Source organism: Micromys minutus (genome assembly GCF_963924665.1).
Source record: "Micromys minutus genome assembly, chromosome: 8".
In the NCBI taxonomy this organism is placed as follows: Eukaryota; Metazoa; Chordata; class Mammalia; order Rodentia; family Muridae; genus Micromys; species Micromys minutus.
The window spans coordinates 57,470,682-57,486,374 of NC_137977.1; positions in this window are offsets into that span (position 1 = coordinate 57,470,682).

Here is a 15,693-nt window from a genome sequence, read left to right on the forward strand (position 1 = left end):
CCACAACCTAAGACAGCACAGGCCAGGGGGTTCTCTTTCTTTCTTTCTCTTTTTTAAATAAAAACCAAAGCTGTTCTCTTTATTAGAGTTTGAATTGAGAAGGAAGGCTTGGCCCAACACCTGTACACAGGAATGCAAATCTCACAGAGCCCCTAATGGTACAACAAGGTCAGAACCCCTCCTCATGCAGAGAACCAGGAGGAGGTGGGGCTGTAGCCTTGCAGCAGCAGTGAGGAAGGAGGCAAGGGAGTACCAGCTTAGTGACCATAAAGACCACCGCTGATACATTTACTCTTTTTTGTGTTTTTCTTAACTTCTCTCTAATGGTTTGCTAGGATATTTAACAGGGTAGATTCGGTCTGTTCCATGTCCAAAAATAACATCAATCCAAGTCCAGATACAAAAAGTAAAACAGAAAGTAAAATGCTGATGCAGCCCTGCCATGAACACCCAAGTCCACACAGACACAACAGAAACCAAAACAAAACTCCTAGGCATCTCTGTCATGAATGCCACAGGAGATAAACAAACTTGGCAGTGACCCCCTTACCACTGCACCCAGATAAAGCCGAGTCCTCCCAGAACCAACTTTCCACTAAGAGCCTGGAACATCCTCCAGTACTCCTGCTGCTGCAGCGTCCCAGCACTTCTGGCAGCTTTACAGACAACTCTCAAAAAAATTTCAAAAATCAAACTGATCTGCAGCTGCTCAGAGGTAAAAAGGAAATGGACAGTAACACAGAGTAAAAACATAAAAACACAGACAGACAAACCACCATACTTGCTAGACCTCTCCTCTGGTCTCCAGCTCCTAGTCCCATGAGAATGATGTTACCTGGCCAACACACCAAAATGTTGGACCCACATGGCCCAACAACCACGTATCCACTTCCACAGAGACACAGATAGACTGAGACTGATACAATAGGCATGAGGTTTAATAAATAAGTCCAGTATACTGGGGTCATACTGCAAGTGGGACAGAGATGAGCCCAAGGATTCAAAGTACACAATTTTTATACAGTTCTGAGGGCAGATTTCAGCAACAGCATGGGGTGGTGGCGTCTCATTGGTGAGCTACAGTGACCCTTGAATTCACTGGATGAGGGAGTTTAGGCTGATAATGATACATATTTGGGACTTTTCGATGAGACCTTATGGCTGTCAGCCAGTAAATTCTGCCCTTGTTTTGTTTTTTAAAACTGGGTGTTTTGAAAAAGTCTCAAAGCAGGGGCAACCTAACCTGGCTAAAAGCCTCAGAACATTCTTGGGTGTTTTGGAAAGTCCCAGCAAGGAGGCAACTGCAACTTATCCCTAGATGGCCTGACCAACAGCCATTCAAATGCATGCTGCTACAAGTAGTCAGTGAAGTCTAGGACTCAATCTACCCAAGCATTCAGTCCACAAGTATCCTGTGAACTAAAACTCTGGAACTGGCTGATAGCTAGCTAGTATAGGATTCAGTTCAACCAAACTAGCTGGGGAAAGTACTTATATATAATAAATAAGTTTGAACAAAAAAAGAAGGTACATTTTCTTCTTGGGCACTGAACAAGTAATTCTTTGAAACAGGTCAAGAAGTTGACTGCTTTAAACCTCATTACAGAGTGTGACAATGATAGGATTTTAAACAGAGGCAAGAAAGAGTTGTACTGAAAATAGGTCAGGACACTTGTGTCTAAACACAGATGGTTGAGTATGTGGTTACCTCTGCCTACTAAAAAATAACTACTGTCCATAGAAAAATACTGCACAGGAACAGAGACTGTGTGTGGTAAGTCAACAGAGACTGTGTGTGCTAGGTCAGGCCAGCTGAAGCCTGTGAAGAGGGCAAGGTGTGAAAGAAGCCTGAGGAAAGACCTTGAGCAAGGTATCATTTTCATCATAAGAAAAGCTTTCCTTCATGGTCTTGAGGTGTCATCTGTCCTGAAAGGGAAACCCACCAGGTCCTTCTTTGGGGTTATTTCACTTGAGTGTTACTTTGAACAGCACTGCACTCTATTATAGCCACATGCCACCCATAAGATCAAGTAACACGTGATGAAACCTCTAAGGACATTCTGAAGTCACTTTTGGTTGATGAAAGGATCCTCAGAAAAGAATATTCTAGAATAGCTGCCTTCCAATAGTGCCATCTAATGCATTAATCAGGAGATTTCTTTTGCCAGCTCTAACATGTTAAGAGAGTTAGTCCAATGGTAGAGCTTCCTTAGATTTGATCACTTTTCTATTTCAAAATTATTAAATAATTATCTAATTATTTTATATTTATCTCAGCTTGTTCTAGTTCATAGATTCTAAGCCTGGCTATCTTAAATGTATCCCATAGATCACATAATTGTTGGATATATTCTTTAAGCTTTCCACTCTATATATTTCCAAGCCTATTATTGATTCATCTTCAATTGCTTCCTGATGAGCTCTCCATTAAACTGCCTCTTGCAGGTCCTCTTTTTCTGTTTGTTTCCTTTTCAGTGCTTTGATTTCCTTAGTGAATGCTTCCTCAATGATTGTGACTTTCCTCTCCAAGTTGCATCTGTCTCATTCACTCTGGTAACTGTCTTGCCAAGGAGCTGTAAAGATTTCCTAGCTTGTTCATCTGCTTATTTGAGATATTTTAATGACAGTCGCTTTTAAAATTAGGACTCTAAATTCCTTCTCTGTCCTTTGGTAATCTCAGTCCTTTAAGCTTTCATGATATGAGAGTTGGGAATATGGCCAGTAATTTTATTTCATATAGTATTGTGTATTGTGTTCCTTTGTTGTGTTGTATGTATCTGTAAACATGAATGAGTACACAGTGTTAACTCTTTTGTTTTACAACTTTATCTGGTTAGAACTTTTGTTTAGCATCATTACTTCATTGCTTCTACAAGATGGATCTTCACTAAGAAGTATGTTTCCTCTATGATACCTAAAAGATTACCAGCAGATTATATGCAAGACATCAGAGGTGTTAGAGGCAAACATTGCTGTCTTCTTCCCAGGGAAGATAAGCTTTAATTCTGTTTGCCAAAATGCCACCAAGTGAAAGAAGCCATTTAATTATTTGTTTTTTAGAATATGTTTTTTATAGCCTTTGCAAAGTTTACAGGGAACACATCTAATGCTTTATTGCTTGTAGCTAGGGAATACAATTATTCTTCTGGAATCTACCAAATATTTATTATGACTGTCTGAGCCTAGGTTTCAGGTTCATACCACAAAGATTGAAACTAATTGAACCCAAACCCCCAAAGCTATTAACTGGTGCAGGCTTGTACTGAAAAGCAGGGGCTATATCAAGCCTGTGACACAGAAGGGGGTGCTAATGTATTTTCTGTGCTGCTAAAAGAAAACTGATTGACAAAATGCATCCTTTGTCACATAATTATCTATTTCTGTGTTGACCCATCTGGTCCCCTTAGCAGTGTGATAATGCCATCATAATATAATCAGACTAAATTGGTCTTCTGATGATCAACGGTTAATATAGTTTCAGATAAATTATTCTTATACTGTGCCACCATTCTTCCAAAAATTCTAAACAGACAACAGATATTAATATAACTTTCTCGATATTTGCATGCCTGCAAAATAAATCCAAATCTTTCTGTGTTTTGATAGCATTTTTTCACTCAGAATTTTTCATATCCATAAGTTTCTAGGTAAGTCCTCCACTATTGCCAATGTTCATGACAAATATAAAATTATCTCTCTTCTTCCCCACCTGTTCACTACCTAAAATCAAGCAGCTGTTCTCATTATTCGGGAGAAAATATTAACAAGATGCAATTAATTAAGACATCCTCAAAGAGGCTAATAGTTATGCTTGTTAAATGAAGAATAGGGGGAAAGATCAAACAAAATCTTATGGAATTAACAAGAACAGGGGCCTTTAGCTGCAAAAAGAAAAAAACTCTAAGCGCATATCATCTAGTCTATCTTATAAATTGTTTTTCAAAATCATTCTCAATCTCTAGATTCAGAATTCTATGTCCTACCAGGCTTGATTCTGCAGCCCATTCACAACGCCTGCTCTACCCAGAGTCCACACCTGCCAAATCACTTTGCTACATGAACTCTTTCAGTGGTTTCCCAGTACCTATTATATAAAGTTAGTTTCATAAAAAGGCCTTCATCTTCCATTTGTGCCCCAAACATACAATATTCTATCTATTAATATACCCCCACACATTCAGAAGTCTGTGTAGCCTAAAATAATCCCTAAGCACTAAACATTCTAGACTCCACCCTTCTTGAATCTTCACCTTCTGAATCCAGTATTCTAGTTCCCAGAAAATAGTTTGGCATTTTCAAGTAAAGATAATTACATACCCAGTGGTTCAAATTTTTTACACATAGAACTGTAACCAAGAAAAATTCATATACAGCAAAAGGTATATACAAGAAATATTCATGACAGTGAGTCATGAGAACCAAACACTGAAGATGATCAATCACATGTTCATCAATACTAGAATGAGTAATTTACTGTCTATGAATCAAATAGAATCATAGAGAGCAGTGAAAATAAGTGAAAAGCTAAAACCCCCACTTTTACCTAGTGAGAATTTGGAGCAAAGTAAACACTGTACCATTGCTGGTTGGGATACAACTTATACAGTCACTATAAAATCAACATGGCAGTTCATCAGAAGATTGAGAGGAAATCTTAAGGCTCAGTTATACCACTGTTGGGCATATACCCAAAGGAAGCTCCATCTTACTCCAAGAACACTTGCTCAACAATGTGCCTTATTCATGATAGCCAGAAACTGGAAACAGCCCAGATTGTCCCCTGACCAAAGAATAGATAAAGAAAATGTGGTATGTCTACACAATGGAGTATAATTCAGCTATTAAAAAACAATAAGAACATGAAATTTGCAGGGAAGTGAATGTAACTAGAAAAAAAAATATTTCCCAAGTAAGTTAACCTAGACCTGGGAAGATGAGCGTGATAGGTAATCACATAAAAGTCTACATTAGCTGTTAAGTAACCATGCTATAAACCACAGACCCAGAGAAGCTAAGTAACAAAGAGAGCCCCTGGGTGGGCAGTACATGGATCTCACTGGGAAGGGAAAATAGAATATATTTTGTGAGTGGACCTGGAAGGGTAGGAATGGAAGCAATAGGGACCAGGCTTAGATGGAGGGAGAGAGTACTGGGAGAGACAACTGGAATTGAGAGCAGGTGGGAGGTGATATGGAACCCCCCTGAATTCTTTGAGAGTGGCCCTAGTGAAGTCTCCTATTAATGGGGCATACTGAGCCTGCACCAGACATCTGCTATAATTAGACAAGACTCTCAGCAGTGGGACTAAAACACCAATCAAGGCACAAAACCATTGACCTACAATCTCTCTTGCCTCCAAGATGTGCCTGTGGGAATTTGAGCCCTAGGCTATGAGAAGAAGCCCACACCTGAAACTGCCTAAATTGCCAGGAACTAGAGGTTGGACCCAAGCCCAGATGCCCAGAACAGAAGCAAACATGACTGAAATTGTTTTTCAATGAAGTGATTACCAATGATATTCTGCCATTCTCTTAGATTAGTGCCTAGCTCAAATGTCATCAGAGAGGTACCATCCAGAAACTAATGGGAACAGATACAGAGATCCATTGCCAAATGCTAGGCAGAGCCAGGGGAACCCTGCAAAGAGGTGGGGATTGCAGGAGTCATAAGGACTGAGGACACCAAGAGAATATAGCCCACAATTCAATTAAGCAGGGCTTCTAGGGAATCACAGAGACTAAAGAGACAATCTCAGATCCTTTGTGGGTCTGAGATAGGTCCTGAGAATATAAATTATAGTTGTGTAGCTCTGTGTACTTGTGGGACTCCTAAGAGTGGGAATGGGTGTCTATGACTCTTCTACATGCTATTGGGATTCTTTTTCCTCCTACCGGGTTTTCTTGTCCAGCCTTGGTATGAGGTTATATCTATTCTTTTTTTTTTTTTTTTTTTTTTTTTTTTTTTTTTTTTTTTTTTTTTTTGCCACAAGGCTATCTTATTAGCTCTTGAGTTATTTTTTTCCTTAGCACTTTTTTTTAAAAAAAGAGGGATACATATACAGATTTTTAAAGGCATTTTGTCATAGCACTATATGAATATTTTTTATCAGTACTTAATTTTTTTAGAGGTTTGATAGCATGCATTGAAATCCCACTAGTTACCATAAGCATGAAGTACATGTAGAACAGAACGTAACATGGAGACAGTTTTCTTATTGTGTACAGATTAAGCATAATGATCTGTGAACACCAAAAATTGCCACAAGGCGATTATTATCTTAGCTCTTGGATTATTGTGTCTATTCTTATTATAACTTGTTATGCCATATTTGGTTGATATCACTAGGAGGTCTGTTTTTTTCCCAAAGAAAAGAGAAGAGTAGAATAACAAAAGACCTAGAATAGCGAAATCCATCTTCAACAACAAGAAAACATCTGCGGGAATCACTATCCCTGACCTCAAGCTATATTACAAGGCAATTGTGCTGAAAACTTCATGGTACTGGTACAGATATAGGCACGTGGATCAATGGAATAGAATAGAACATCCAGAAATGAGCCCTCACGTATATGGTCACCTGATTTTTGACAAAGGAGCTGAAAACATTCAATAGAAAAAGGACAGCCAATTCAACAAATGGTGTTGGTCCAACTGGCACTCAGCATGCAAAAGAATGAAAATAGACCCGTTCTTATCTCCTTGTACAAAGCTCAAGTGTAAGTGGATCAAAGATCTCCACATTAAACCAGAAACACTGAAAGTATTAGATGAGAAAGTAGGGGAAACCTTAGAACACATAGGCACAGGAGACAATTTTCTGAACAAAACACCAATGGCTCAAGCTCTAAGGTCAAAGATTAACAAATGGGACTTAATGAGATTGCAAACTTTCTGTAAGGCTAAGGACACTGTCAAGAAAACAAAATGGCAGCCAACAGAATGGGAAAAGATCTTTACCAACTCCACATCAGATAGAGGCCTAATATCCAAGGTATACAAAGAACCCAAAAAGCTAGACACCAGAGAATCAAATAACCCTATTAAAAATGGGGTACAGAGCTAAACAAAACATTCTCAATTGAGGAATATGGAATGGCTGAGAAACATCTAAGGAAGTGCTGGACATCCTTAGCCATCAGGGAAATGCAAATCAAAACAACCCTGAGATTCCACCTCACACCAGTCTGATTGGCCAAGATCCAAAACTCAGATGACAGCAGATGCTGGCGAGGTTGCGGAGAAAGAAGAACACTTCTCCACTGTTGGTGGGGTTGTAAACTGATACAACCACTCTGGAAATCAGTCTGACGATTCCTCAGAAAATTGGATATAGTACTACCTGAAGATCCAGCTATTCCACTTCTGGGCATATACCCCAGAGACACTCCAATATACAACAAAGATACATGCACCACAATGTTCATAGCAGCTCTATTTATAATAGCCAGAAGCTGAAAAGAACCCAGATGTCATTCAAAAGAAGAATGGATACAGAAAGTGTGGTACATATACACAATGGAGTACTACTCAGCTATCAGAAACAATGACTTAACCAAATTCTTAAGAAAATGGTTGCATCTAGAGAATATCATCCTGAGTGAGATAACTCAGTCACAAAAGAACAGATATAATATGCAGTCACTGATAGTGGGATGCTAACCCCAGAGGCTCGGACTGCCCCAGAAACAACTCACAGACTGTGTGAAGTTCAAGAAAAAAAGAAAACAAAACAAACAAACAAAAAAAACCATTATGCTCAATCCTTACACACCAAGAAAACGTTGACTAATTCTGGGTTGCATCCTGTTTTACATGTACTTTTGCTCATTGTAACTAGTAAGACCTTAATGCAGAGTATCAAACCTTAAAAAAAGAAAAAAAAAGCCAAGCACTGACAAAAATGTATTTGTATACATTGATGCAAAAATGTTTAAATTTTTTTCTATTATCTTTGTTTTTTAAAATAAAGTTAAAAATAAAAACAGAAGAGTAAATCTGGTGGAGAGGGGTGGTGGTGGAGTGATCTGGAAATGTAAAGTGAGGAGACACTGCAATCAGAATATAATATAGGAGAGAAGAAAAACAGAAAAAAATATGTGGGACAATATAACAGAAAGAATGCAGCATGTAACATACTGTATTAAATATTCTGTTACATAAAATTAAAGTAAAACTAACTTGTGGTACTGAAAGTCAGAAGAGCTATGACTTTTAGGAAAAGAAAGGCAATACTGTGTAAGGTTCTGCATTGGATATCAAGTCATGGGTTTTTTGTTTGTTTGTTTGTTTGTTTTTGTTTTTTTTAACCTTTGGAAGTCAAGACTAAGTATTACATTTTCTGTAATTCACATGTGATCTCTTCCATTCAGAAATGGGTGTTTCTATAGGTTCCCTGTTGGCTGTACATCTCCCTTTACATTTTTTGTTTTGCTTTAGCTAAATAAAATGTCTTTTTGCTCTAGCTCCCCAAAGCCCAATCCTTTCAATCATACAGCTTTGAGATTTAAGAATAATTATAATTCACATGGCATAGTTTAAATACCTAAAAATAATCTATGATCAAACAAATTGAAAAGTAGAAGAAGATGAGAAGAAAAGCAAGGCTTCTTCACTGCTAGAACTGTTTAATTCGGGGTTTGATTTACCCCTCAGCCTAACCATGATGCACAGCAATTACTCTCGCTAGTGTCTTGCTGAATCCTTTCCTCTTACTTCTTACCTGGTTATATATTGTTTGGGCTTTTGTGGTTGTCATCTTGTGAAACATGATGTGACATGCTGTGTGTTTCCAAATATTTCAGAGCAAGAACCAAAAAAAAAAAACCACTTAGCAAATCAATCATGTTGCTACTCGCAGTGGTTCTGCTTCCAAAATGTCTCAGGGGCATAGTTCACAAAATGGTGCAACTATACCAGTTCCTGGAACATGAAAGTGATGTTGAGTCCCCGACCTGAGTTTCTCCAAGGTCATGGAGTAGCACTGTCAAGGTCACCTTTACTTAGCAGACTTGGACCTGCAGAAGTGCTCCAGTTGCTTGTATGCTTCTGCAGAGAAAATCCATCTTGCTGCCTTTTTCTAGTCCAGTTTGGTTATAGTACAACCTTCCCAGGGGCATTTGTAAATTGTCTCAGAGCCATTTTAATGTGACTCTTTCCCAGAGCAAACAGCTCTCTTGAGTCTGAGGATTTTATAAAGTCATTGAATGGTACTATAGGCTGCAGACATAGCTCTATGCTCAAGTCTCTTCACCCACCACATACACAAGAGCTTAGTGAGGAAAACCCGCCATCCCCCATAGCAATTTGGCCATTGCACATAGCAGTTTCTTGACCTATTTCATGAAATATGAACAGAGTGGCATCATTTTTGTTCCCCTGGCTCAGTCTTTCAAAGTAAGTAGAATGGGCAATTATTCATGTGAACTAGAAAGATGCTTTCTGCTTTTAAAAGCCAAAGTTGTGAGGGTTTTTCTTCACTGAATCCAGCAATTAAATAAAAAAAAGAGAGAGAGAGACAATGTTCAAAGTTGCTTGTAGCAAAATCTAGTAGTATGCATCCAGTAGGTAAAATCTGTCCTTTAGGCCATGTAATCAACCCTCCTGAAATATCCACAGTGACGTTCAACAGCACAATTTCATGTGCCAGCTTCCATATTTCTACGTCTATTTTGTACTGCCAATACTTCCTTGACAGACATAGAGGCAATTTCTTTCTATCTGCTCTTTAGGAATATTATAGTTTGAATCTACACAGTTTACATTAACTATCCTAGGCACACATTAGTAAATATCTACCTCTTGATATAGACCCCTGGTTGAAATATTAGTCACAGGGTACTTTATCACAAACGTTTACCAGTATTGTTTTTGTTTTTTATTTTTCACTTGGTTTTTATTAAACAAACCTAAAAGTAGCCTTCCTTTAGACAGTAGCATTGGAAGGCTTTTCAGTTCTGTAAAGCTGTTAACAGCAAACCAAACCGCAATTTCAGTGGATCAATTTAATAAAGACACAATCCATGCTTATATCCCGTGTCTCTATTCTCCTAAGAAATGATTGATAGACACAGGTCCCTTTGTACTGGGGGTTGTATCATATTCAGGTCTTGACCCCTCACCCAATCAATGGGAAGAAGACAACTAAAACTGAAAACCCATGACTTCATAGGAATCGTCCTCTTATGTTCTTCTGTAGGTAAATGCCTCCCACTAATTAACCTAGGTATTGAGAAACTAAACATGAAACTTCACTGGACCATTAGTCAAGTCTATCATAGTGCTATGACATCAACATTCAAAAGTAGCCTTCAGCCCTTTAGTGTATAATAAGATTATCCACATACAGCTTCATTCACAATTTAGTAAAAACACAAGAAAGGAATAGTTTATGTTGACCACAGGGTTAGACCCTAGAAATACAAACATTTGATTCATTTGCCCAAAGCGTCTTATATGTGTTCATAAGTAAAATAAAGAAATCTGTATCAGAGAGAAATTTCATAAACCACCTCTGTCTCCCATTCTTGGTAAGTCAAGAACATGTATAATTATTAAATACATAAGTGATAAAAGTACTGAAGAAGAATTATGGGAGAATATGAAATTAAAACAGGAGAATTTAGTTGAGAGCAAATATTGAAGAATACTGGGTAGAGAGATTTTATATAAAGTTAATTAACTTTAGATGGTACATTCCTCAGATTGGTTGGTCTTCAAATATTGTTTGTAATGAGTAGGCACTGACTTCAAGGAGGTTTTTTTCACTCTAAATTCACATAAATATACTTTATTAAGACTCTCTCTTTTCCACAAATACACATATTCATTCAACTTATAACATGTTTTTAGAGAATTTAAGTCAAATTTAAAATTATTTTTGGCTTTAAAACAAAATGGTGAAGGTTTTGATGTGTAAATGATGAGGGAAAAGAACAGAATAGTTTTTGGGAAGGGTCAGGTTGGGATACGGGACGAGAGGGATGATCTTAACTGAAAAAAAAAAAAAGGAAAGAATAAAGAATGACAGGGATGAGGAATACTTTGGGATGATAGAATATGCAATTTTATCTAGTTATCACAACTCATGAAATGATACCAGAACTGAGTAAAATTTTAAGTATATATAAATTTTAAGATATATCAATAATTTCCAACCCCTTTTCTTTATAACTATTCCCTTTCCTCCTGAAACTCTAAACCTTACATTTTAAAATAATGCATATTTTTAAAACCAGAACAATGTCTTTTAGAAAATTTTCTTCACTAACGTTATGTTTATTTTCCTAAAATTGTTTCTCTGTCTTAATTATATTCAGCCATCATTTTTTAAAAGTATATATTTAAGTTGCCTAGTAGATATGTTTACATTTTTCCTATATAATACATTTTTCAAATAATAAAACATAAATCATATAAATGACATAGAAAATGATAGCTTGCCACAAAATGGGAAACTAGACTTAGGCATTATTTCAGAGTGTTATCATTCACAAATTACCATTTTAAATTTATTTATGACTACACACACACACACACACACACACATATACATACATAATACATATATAGTGTGTGAGTCTGTATGTGTGTGTGTATGGGTGAGTGTATGTGTATATATGTGTGTATGTGTGCATGTATATGCGTGTGTGCTTGTCAACTTTTATCATTATGAAAAAATAATTCAAATACTTTAAAAAGAAAGCATTCATTTTGGTTCATATTTCCAAGGGTTGCATTCTATCTTCTCTGACCCATTGTTTTGAGCCTAAGATAAGACTGAACATTATGAGTGAGAACAGGTAGTTGTAAATTAAAGCTGCTCAGCTCCTGGCAGCCAGGAAGCAAAGAGAAACTTGGAGGAGAGGAAAGAGGCCAGAAGCAAACACGTCCCTGTGATTTACTTCTCTATATTGTGCCACATCCCCTAAGGGTTCCTTCAGCTGTGAAGTCATCAGTGGTAATCCGTGGAGGTGGGAAGCATCTTTATGATCCAATTATTTTAGGCTCAGCTGTTAACTCTTAAGTTATACAAAACTTAAAATTTTATACAAAACAAAATTCACAGACCATATAAAGCTTAAAAAGAAGGAAGACCAAAATGTGAATGCTTCAGTCCATCTTAGAAGGGAGAATAAAATACACAAAGGAAGAAATACAAGGACAAAGAGTAAAGCAGGGACTGAAGAAAAGGTCATCCACAGGTCATGACCCACCTGAGGATCCATCCCAAATACAGCCACCAAACCCAGTCACTATTGCTGATGCCAAGAAGTGCTAGCTGACAGGATCCTGATAGGGATGTCTCCTGAGAGACTCTGCCAGAACCTTACTGATACAGATGAGGATGCTTGCAGCTAATTATCGGACTGAGCATGATGAATCCAATAAAGAAGCTAGAGAAAAGACTAAAGGAGCTGAAAAGATTTGCAGTCCCATGGGAAGAACAGCAATATCAAACAAACAAATCCCCTCCCCGCAGAATTCCCAAGGAGTAACACCCCAACCAGTAAGTACACATGGAGGAACCCATGGCTCCAGCTGCATATGTAGCAGAGGATGGCACTGTCTGGCACCAATAAGAGGAGAAGCTTTTGGTCCTGTGAAGGCTCATTTCCCCAATGTAGGGAAATGCCAGGGTGATAAGGTGGGAGTAGGTTTTTGGGAGTAGGAGCATCTTCATGGAAGCAGGGGGAGGGGGATATGATAGGGAGAAACATTTGAAATGTAAATATATAAAATACCCAATAAAAAATTAAATCCCCCAAAAAAGTTAACTCTTAACTCTTGTACTGAAGGAAGACAGGGATCTTTAGAAAATATTTCATATTCTAACCATGACAAAGTGTGAACAATACCTTGTAGAGCTGATACCATAAAACTAGTTAATGACACTAGTCAGATCAGTAAGTGATCAGTACATAATCAAATAATTATCTACCTGGTTTGTAAAATGTTCATTGCCTATTATCCCAACTCTTTTAACAGGCTATGCAGTATACCTAAAGGGAAGCCTAGGGTCAGGTCTGGCAAACTTTGCTTCAGTTACACAAATAGTAACAGCCAATTAACAAGTATTCCACATACCAGAGTCTTAGTAGCCAGCCTTACAGATCACTATGGCGGGAGGAATAACTGAGTAAGTAGAGTGGTTCAACGTAGTCTGTAAAAAGACTCTGGCCAGAAAAGAATCTCCTCTTATCTGCTGTTTAACATGGATAATTCAGTTTGAAAGCTTAATACTTTTATGTCACTTCCATCTTTCTGTTGAACTTGTGACTTCTGAAATGTTTATAATCCTCTATGCAGAAAAGCCTTGGTCTGAGAAGGTGTCCTTCCAGTGTTCTGATGGAGGGTGGAAGGCATAGAGAAAATTTCAATAACTATTAACTGAATGAGCACATACATGGTAACAACAGGAAAAATTACTTAGACACTGAGGTCTGTGATGAAGTCAACAAAAAAGACTATGAAAAGTAAGGAAGAGGAAGATTTACATTTTAAGCCGAAAATAGGAAGAAAACAGATAGAAATGTATTTAGCACATTCTGTGGTTTATCACTAAGGAACTCTATAATTATACAAACAGAGAACGTTATACAGACTAAGCAGGATATATTTAGGTATTTAGAAATATTTATAGTAATCATATTATATTATTAGGTTATATTACTATATTATATCATATATAGATAATTAAAGGCCATGAAAGGGAAAGAAGAAGTGTATATGGGAGGGTTTAGAGGAAAAAGGAAGGGAGAAATACTGTAATTATGTTATAACATCAAAAACTAAAAGAAACAATTTTAAAAATAAAAAGAATATCTTAAGTCAATAAGAAATAATTATATAGTCTTTAATTTTGACATTATTTCATTAAATAATGTTCTCAAATCAAAAGCTCAGATATATAAAAATATACAGTTCTTCCTTAAAGATACTCAGGTGTTCATTTCACTTGAGAATCCAACCTAATTGACCATCCTGGGTTGAACATTCACTGAATGCTTACTGTGCTAAACATGTATTATTTTCAAAACTACTTATGCTTCCTCATCTCCAATAAAAAAGTCTTAGTGTACTATTGTTTCCATACAAATGACTCCACAAGAAAAGGGCCCCATGATGCTTCATCTTTATTATCAACTAAACTAGATTTAGAATCACCATGGAAACTCACTTCTTAGTATATTTATGTCAGGGAAAATTTTGACAGAAGAGAAAATTCTACCTTGAATGTGGGCCGTACCACTAGGGAGGAGGAATATCATGTTGGATAAAACAGCAAATGTGGGATGGAAAATTGACTCAGTGGGTGAAGGTGCTTACCAAGCCTTGTGACCTGGATTTAATCTCTAGAACCCATGTGGTGAAGAAAAGTACCAATTCTTGTAACTTGTTGTCTGACCTCCACTGCTCTGTCACACACACACACACACATGCACACACACACACACACACACACACACACACACACACACACACACATATATATATAATTCAAGGTAAACTTTGTAGCATCAAAATTCATCTCTCTACACTTTCTGTTTGTTGACACAATGTGACCAGCCACCTCATACGCCTACATCTTCTCCACCATAGTGGTCTGTGCCCTCAAACTTTAAGTCAAAATAAAATTTTCCTTTCTTATGTTCCTCCTTGCCAGGTATTTGGTCACAGCAACAATAAAATTAATATACTCCATTAAGAGTGTTTTTCCCATAGAAACCTAAAACTCAGGCAATGAATACCTTTTTCTTCTTTCTGCTCACTTCCTAATGGTGACTATGTATTCTCCCCTTCAACTTACCTTGTCCAGGTCCATCCATCATGGCTGAATTTCCAGCATGTCCTTTAGAAAAGAGCATAGTAGAATATTGGTTTTTCAATTGCTGCCTTGCAGATATATTACATTGAATCTTTATTCTTTAAGTTTTATATGCTTTGATGAATATATTATAATCCCAGCAGAAATATTAGTCATACTGAGGTTAAATTTTGTATCAATGATGCTAATTTACAGAAAACAGAGACAACAGATTTTTTTTCATGCTGTGCGCAGCGAAATGAGCTGAACATGGAATCTGTATAGAGTGTGGATGGGAGCTGGACAAAGATTGAGAACAAGCAGAAACAGGAATAGGCAAGAGCATTGGCTGGCTGTAGAGTTGCCTGTTCACTGGGAATAGCAGTCTCAGTGTACATCATATTCCAAAATGCTACTGGTTCCAAGCATCCCTAATGTTAATGAGAGTCCCATCTGCAAGACAGGAAAAGTGCCAGGAGTCACTAGGCGAAAGTAATACGGGAGTCATATGGGTGGCAGCCTCAGAGTTTTGGGTGGTCCATTTAATTTGGAACAAGACCCCTGTCAAGGGCTGGAACTGAGAGAAACAGTATCCTGATGCCAAATTACAGGGAATGTCAAGTGCCAGGCATACAAGACCATACTCAATTGGGCTGAAGTTCAAGGCAAGCCTCCAGGTCCAGCAGGGAAACCAAGAACCATGTTGAAATGAGATGAAACCCATCACAGAGGCTGCCCTACAAAGCTTTACACAGCAGGCTAAGACTAGGTGGACAGACCGCTGTTCACTGCAGGGGAGTCAGGCCTGTGGTCACAGGGCTAATTCCAGATTTCACTGAGATCTATTCAGATTTCACATATGACTTGAACAAAATTGGCACAAGGTGTCA